The following is a 6,722-nucleotide window of genomic DNA, read 5'->3' as shown; positions in this document are numbered from 1 at the left end:
ACCGACTGTAAACATAGTATGTGTGTAAATTATTTATTTCTGCCAGATCATGGACATTTCTACTATTTTCACGTATTTTCTCAGGAAGATCATTCTTTTCCCATAGTCTAAGTATTTTTCTATGTGCATGGTGCCCTGATCTTCCCTTGTCATGGGGCATACTAATGTAATGTAATGTAGTGTATGACAAGGAGCAGCCCTTTCTCATTGTGTGGTTTTCTGACTGAATTTGGAAGGAACAGTGACTCTTTTCAGCCATTTTTAATGAATTTTAGGATGGGAGAAGTGACAGATTATGAAAGCACCTCATTGCAAGTTAGCAATGCTGAGATGCTCATCCTATGTAATATGCTTCAATACAGCAGATGTTCAATATTACTACTTCATTTTTAATTCCCTATAAATGTTGTTTTAACAATACAATACCCTAGAAAAGAAGCCATTATTATTTACTCTGTAGCATTACAACAAAAGAACTTACAGGCAGCCAGAGCAGGAGTTATCTGAATGCCTAGATGTTTTAGAGCAAGGTCTGAGATCTCTAGCTGAGAAACACTTTCAATCAGTTTCCAGAAGAAAACTTTGTGTTTTACTTGTAGCTTAAAGCTTCAGCACAACCTTCATTTCAGATTTTTGTGATTTTTGCTGTGGCAGTTGCAATACCAATTATGATATTTAATTTTTTTTAGACTGTACACCAGAAGACAACTGAGCAGGTGTAGTACTACACAGTAACAGATGGTATTCTTAGAGTTTGTTCTCCTTGCTTGCAAAGAACACCATAAAAATAATTCTGTTGAGGATGACAAAGTAGTAGTGATACCACTAGCAGTTTTTCATGGATAAACCTTCCTATAATATTTTTTTTCTTTTGCAACTAGAATAAAAGCTTGATTTTAAAAAAGATCTAATGCTCAAAGCAATAAGGAGAAGACATTTCCCTGTGAAGGAAAAAAATATTTAGTGGGTTCCATGGGGTCAGGGTTTTCTTTAGTCTAATATTCTCCTGTCTGTGCAATATGTATAGTCAAAATTGTCTTTTTTCATTCTTATTTATACTTTCCCTCTGATAGTTAAGCACCTAGTGTTGAGAAAGGTGCACCAGAATGGATTTCTACATTTTTTTCACCGTGCCGTAAAAGAGAGTTGTTCCACTTGACCTGCTTAAATCCACAAAATTTCTCAAATGGAAAAGTGGCTCACATACCATAGCCAGAGTGTACTGGCTTTGGCTGCCTTGTTTTCTTTCCTAAATGTATCAGTTTTCATGGCTTCGCCTTCCCTCATGTTACGAACTTTGTTAGAGACAAAGATATTTAAAGAAAAAAAATTTCCCAAATAGCATCGGTTCCCAAAAACCCTAGTAAGTCTGTGTGGGAAAGGACAATGAAGTGCCAACACAAATACTGTCTGAAAGGATGGAGCACACAAAGGACTGAAAGATCAGTCTATAGCAAGACTTATAAACCAAAATTTTATGTGATAATTTGGTACTTCATTTTAACTACCCTCCCTAAAGGGTCAGTGTCGTCTACTTCTAGTGCCATTACTTTCTTTTGAATAACCTGAGCTTTGTATTTCACTATCAGCATGGATATTAAAAAACAACAACAACCAAGCAAACAAAAAACAATAGCTGTTAGTTACAATAATTACCCTCTTGAAACAGATCCTATCTTACCCTTTCAATGAGCTATGACCTACCTTCATTTTCACATTGTTCAGTAGGATATTGAGAATGGAGTTAATATTAAATAATACATACACTTATAGTATAGCCACGTATCTATAATTAATACTAGTAATTGACCAGCTGTATTTCTAAAAGGGAGACTTCAGAATAATGTGTAAGAATTCTGTTCCTTTGTACTCTCTGTGGACAGCTAAACAGAATATTAAGAATACCTACACAGCCAAGCCTACCATGCCACAGGGGATGGCAGTGAAGCCTCAGATGTAACAGTCTGTACAGGTTCTGTAGATATACATTGTTTTGTCACTTCCAAATCGATATGCCAGACCTAAATTTGGAATCAAGATAGTGTTTGGAATTTTAATGTTTAGTTACCACTTATTTTACTAAAAATTGAATATACAGAAAGGCTGTACTTATGATAAAAAATTATTCTGTACTCGCCTAGTCTTTGACAACAAAACTGCATTTCTCAGTGACCTACTTTTTCCTAGGCAAAATAGAAATTAATTTAAAAACATGTAGTAGCAGTTCCACCATAGACGCTTTTTCCCAAAAAAGTAACTGCCTTCTCAGGTACACTTTCCTGGAGCAATGAGTGGTAGCATATGAGGTGTCCTGGCCAATAGAATATTGCCTTTACAGACTTATTCATGCCCCTGCCCTTCTCTTTGTAGGCTGGTGAGGAATCAGACAGAAAAAATCTGCACCTGACCTGCATTACACTGATTTCTAAATTTGGAGAAGGATTAATTTACACTATATTTGAAAACACCAGTCACTGCCAGTGGATCAAAGCAACGATAACCTGACACAATAAAAACGTCTTAATTTCTGTCAGGCAAGTAATTTTTCACTTGGTCCGTTTTGCTTTTTCTTACCTTTGTAGACTCCACTAGTGGAACTGGAACAAGCCTACTTACATTTTAAGTACAATATTTTTATTAGATAAGGCTGCATCTTCTAAGATTGACAGAAGACATATTGAATATAAACCAGACTTTCCAGATATTTTTGCATCTTGCAATGAAACGGAATCATTAGTAAGTGTAGCAGTGTTGTAAAATTTGACTTTCCTCTTTTCTATTTTTATTACATATTATTGAAATAGAAAAAGGGAAGCGCAATAATTCTGTTTGAAAGAAGAAAAAACAAACAGCCAAATCAACTTCAAATTCTCTCTAATGGATTGTAATTATGTTAATTTAAAATATTATAATAAGTTGTAGGTAATTTCCAAAGTTATTAAAAAAGATGTCATTGTTAAGAAACTACTTGCTGAAAGTATCAGAAATGGCATAATCGTATCTACTATACATACGGCCATAAAACCACAGGACAATTTTTTTTTTTTCCTGGGAAGGAGACTTGGGATCAGCTCTGGGCAAATTCTGTTCCATTCCTACTTGTTATCTTTAAGTCTGCGCCACATGTCCTGTGTGTCTATTTATCATTCCAAACAGTCACGTCACTGATGTGAGTATGATCTTCTTGGGGAAGGGCAGCTGTGTAATGCTGCTCTATTAATAAGCCCTGGGTAACCACTGCACCTCCAGGGACTTGCCAAACATATTTAAGCCCAAGAACTAGCCTGAAGACAGTTACCAGCTGAGCAGAGGATTGTAGTTCTTGCTTTTCTTATCACAGAATGATTAAGGTTGGAAAGGACCTCCAAGGTCATCGAGTCCGACCTTTGACAGAAAACCACCATGTCAACTAAACCAGAGCACTAAATGCCACAGCCAATCATTTCTTGAATACTTGCAGGGATGGTGATTCCACCAACTTCCTGGGCAGCCCATTCCAATGCTTGTCAACACTTTCTGTGAAGAAATTCTTCCTGGTATGGTACAAGTCTTCCTTGTCAAGTTTCAGAAATTAGAGGTTTTACTCAACATATACTTTACTATTAGGTCCACAGCTAGTACTGTAGAAAATGCTGTCACATCACTGAATATTTTGTGCCATGTAAATACTCATATTTTTACACTTCTCAGCTAGTCCACGACTGAAAAAAACGATGCCGGTGAAGAGTAGCAGCAAAGGTAAGACAGAAGGGAGGTTAAATCTGAGGGGGGAAAAAATGGGAAAAAAAAAAAAAAAGTAAAAGAAGCTTTAACTGAAAAACTTTGAGAAGGGTTGGCAGTCTGTATCTCACCTCTTAATAAAGCTAATAAAATTTAGAAGGCTGGATTCTAAGTACAGCATCTAGACCCTTCTTTGCTGCCCTGCCCCCACCCAAACTCCTCCTAGGCTATATGCCACTGTTCACATTCAGATAATTTCTGCAAACTATAGATTATCCCTTGTTCTTCTGGTCAGAGATTGAAGTTGAAAAAAGCCGCCTTAAAATATACTGCTCAAGCACAAGCAAATCTGAGGAACTGTTGCCTCTAAATTAATGCTTTGTTCCTACAAAAGGGCCAGGCTAGCTTCTGCTCTACAGAAATAACTGGGATTATTATTCTTCTATTCAATACTGACTCAACATATGATAAGAAAGCCAAGATAAATTTCCCAAGCACAGGACAGGATGGATGTAGGGTTTTCTTTCTCAGTATCTTAGAGCATAGAGCACTCTGAACTGTAGACTCCAGTACCCTTAGGCCCTGACATGATAGTGCACAGAGAGTGGGTCCCCCCCTCTCTAAAAGAGATTCTCTGGGAATGTAAAAAATGGAGAAATTTCCCAAATACAAAAAGGAACAGACAGACCCTTTATCCTGCTGCTCTTGTGACACAGCGTTTGAACCTGTCAGTCTGGAGTTCAGAGGCATAACTTGTTGAGAGCATGAGGAAGGAAGAGAGCAGTCCATGTCTCCAGCCCCCTGGAAGGGATTGCCAATTTCAGCTGACTGAAACCATGATCAGGCAACAAGGTGTTGCAGGAGAAAGCCACGAGTACCTTTGTACAAAGCACTAATCTTTGCAAGTTTTAAAGTAATCAACCTGTTAATGCTCTATTATTATTATAAAGTACTTTTTCTAATCAGCATAAGAGTATCCTGTTCTTCACCCCATAATGTGCATTACTGCTACCAATGGAATTCCATACTTCTCTTCATCCTTCTTTCAATCAGGTGAATTGACTAGTTCACATTTTACAGCTGAATTGCCTTTTTTTCTTTCATAAATTGTTCACAGCTTGTCAGTTCACCAAAGAGAAAGGAAACAAATTTTGATTGATCCATGCAATTTATATTTAGATTCCTTTGGGATTCATAGTCAAAAAAACCCCAAAACAACCCACAAGCAAAACAACCCACAAGCAAAACAACCACCACCAAACTATGATCTGTGAATAGTTGCTGCAATGACTGCTCTTTATATTTACATAGAAATAAATTTATTTACTGCAAAACCATTGCCTCTAAATAATTAATTTCACTTGAACAAATGAAAAACAGAGGTACTTTTTTTCTATTGGCTAAAAATAACCTTCTATATTACTCATCAAACAGTTACCTGCCATTGGAAATCAAGACTGATCTTTAGTGCCCTATTTCCCCTATGGAGACTTCATGTTTTAGAAGACTAATTTTCTTACTTCTTAGTCAAATTTATATTTCTAGACAGTAATGTTAAGTGGTTCAGACAAAGTACTTTAAATTTCCTTTTTTGACAGCATGACATCTAAAATATAAGTGAGATCAAGTACAGATTGTTTAGATACTGTCCAGTTTTTCATTGAATGTTTTCAATGAAAAAATAATTAAATAGCTGTACACATTTTAAACATTCCATTTAAAATCTTTCCTTACATCTGCTGTTTTCCTTTCTTTTCTCTCCCAAGTTCCTGAAGTGAGATAAGTACAGGTAGTTCTGACCCTGATACACTGGCTTGAACAGTCTTCCATTACTTAAATCATATCTTAATAGTGCAGTGCAGAGCAGAATTACTTCATTATTTGTGTCTCTTCTTCCAATACCATCTTTTCTAATTGACCAGGAGATTGCAGCACACTGCCTCAGTGTTCCGTTTAGTACCGAATGCACAACTGTACTCACAAATTTCTGAGAACTCCTCTTTGATCATTCAGTCTCCTCTGTTATGGGTTTCAGCCAAATCCTTCCACTGTCATCCTGTAATTTATCACACCTCTGCTTCTTGCCACAGCTCATATTCAGAAAGTTAGAAGTTAGCTAATACTTTCCCTGAAGGGAATAAGTGCTAGTCTGTAGCAGCCAAGCTCCATCCTCTGTTCTGGATTCAGGTATCCACATTTTCTTAGGGGAGAGAAATGTCTTTCATATAGCAGTTGAGCTACATGAACACCATTTTAGTACAAGTCATTATCTGTATTTTTATTAGAACACTACAGCTTTCTGAAAGTCTAAATGAACCAGTAGTTAAGTAGGTCCAGTTCTTCATGCACCAGAAATTATAGATATCAAGATTTTGGGGGGAGTCTAAATTTTGTTTTGGCATTTTGATGCTTTCCTAAAAAGGGATTTTACCTTTCTTAATAATTTCTTTATGTCTGTGTTCAATTTTACAGAGAATTACAATACTAGGAACATGAGTATATCAATAAAGAATACTTGCTAAAAAACCCTTATTATTTATTTAGAAAAAGCAAGACTCAGGTGACTAATGTGGGCGTGAAATGGAATTTAAGTGTTTGAATTCAAAACTGCAATTTTTACAACCTCTGTATTACTTGCTTTATCCAGGAAACTGAAATGCCTTAGTACTTAGCCCTCCTCTTCAAAGTTTGTGTCTGAGTTTTGATTTTTGAATGTTTCCAGATGCATTTAATTTTCCTCAAGGCTGAGTTTTCCAACGATGTGGGGGAAAAAAAAAAAAAAAAAAAAAAAGCAAATCAGATGGCAGCATATAAGCACTATAGTACAGGGCAGTAAAAACAGCAGAGAGGTAAGAACAGTAGCTCATATGTTTAAGTAACTATGAGTAAACACCCACTGTATTTATTTACTAGCAAAGCTAAAATGAAGACTAAAAATATTCTATAATTGAGCATAGCCAAAAGCATTGATACATAGACTGAGCTGAAAACTCTCTTGATTA

The 6,722-nt window shown here is 36.2% G+C and overlaps 1 long non-coding RNA gene across 4 annotated transcripts in view; it reads right to left on the bottom strand.

Annotated features, from left to right (window-relative positions):
• Nucleotides 1-5,930: 5,930 nt before the first annotated feature.
• The window catches only part of LOC120753566 (uncharacterized), a 48,300-nt gene continuing 47,508 nt past the window's right edge, over nucleotides 5,931-6,722 (bottom strand). For all 4 annotated transcript variants that reach the window (XR_009207859.1, XR_005701151.2, XR_009207860.1 and 1 more), the window contains one exon: nucleotides 5,931-6,464. This is a non-coding gene — a long non-coding RNA (uncharacterized LOC120753566). The remainder of the gene's footprint in view (nucleotides 6,465-6,722) is intronic.

This window comes from Hirundo rustica, chromosome 5, assembly GCF_015227805.2.
Source record: "Hirundo rustica isolate bHirRus1 chromosome 5, bHirRus1.pri.v3, whole genome shotgun sequence".
In the NCBI taxonomy this organism is placed as follows: Eukaryota; Metazoa; Chordata; class Aves; order Passeriformes; family Hirundinidae; genus Hirundo; species Hirundo rustica.
The sequence above is the reverse complement of the archived record's forward strand: the minus strand, read 5'-3'. Positions and strand labels throughout refer to the sequence as shown.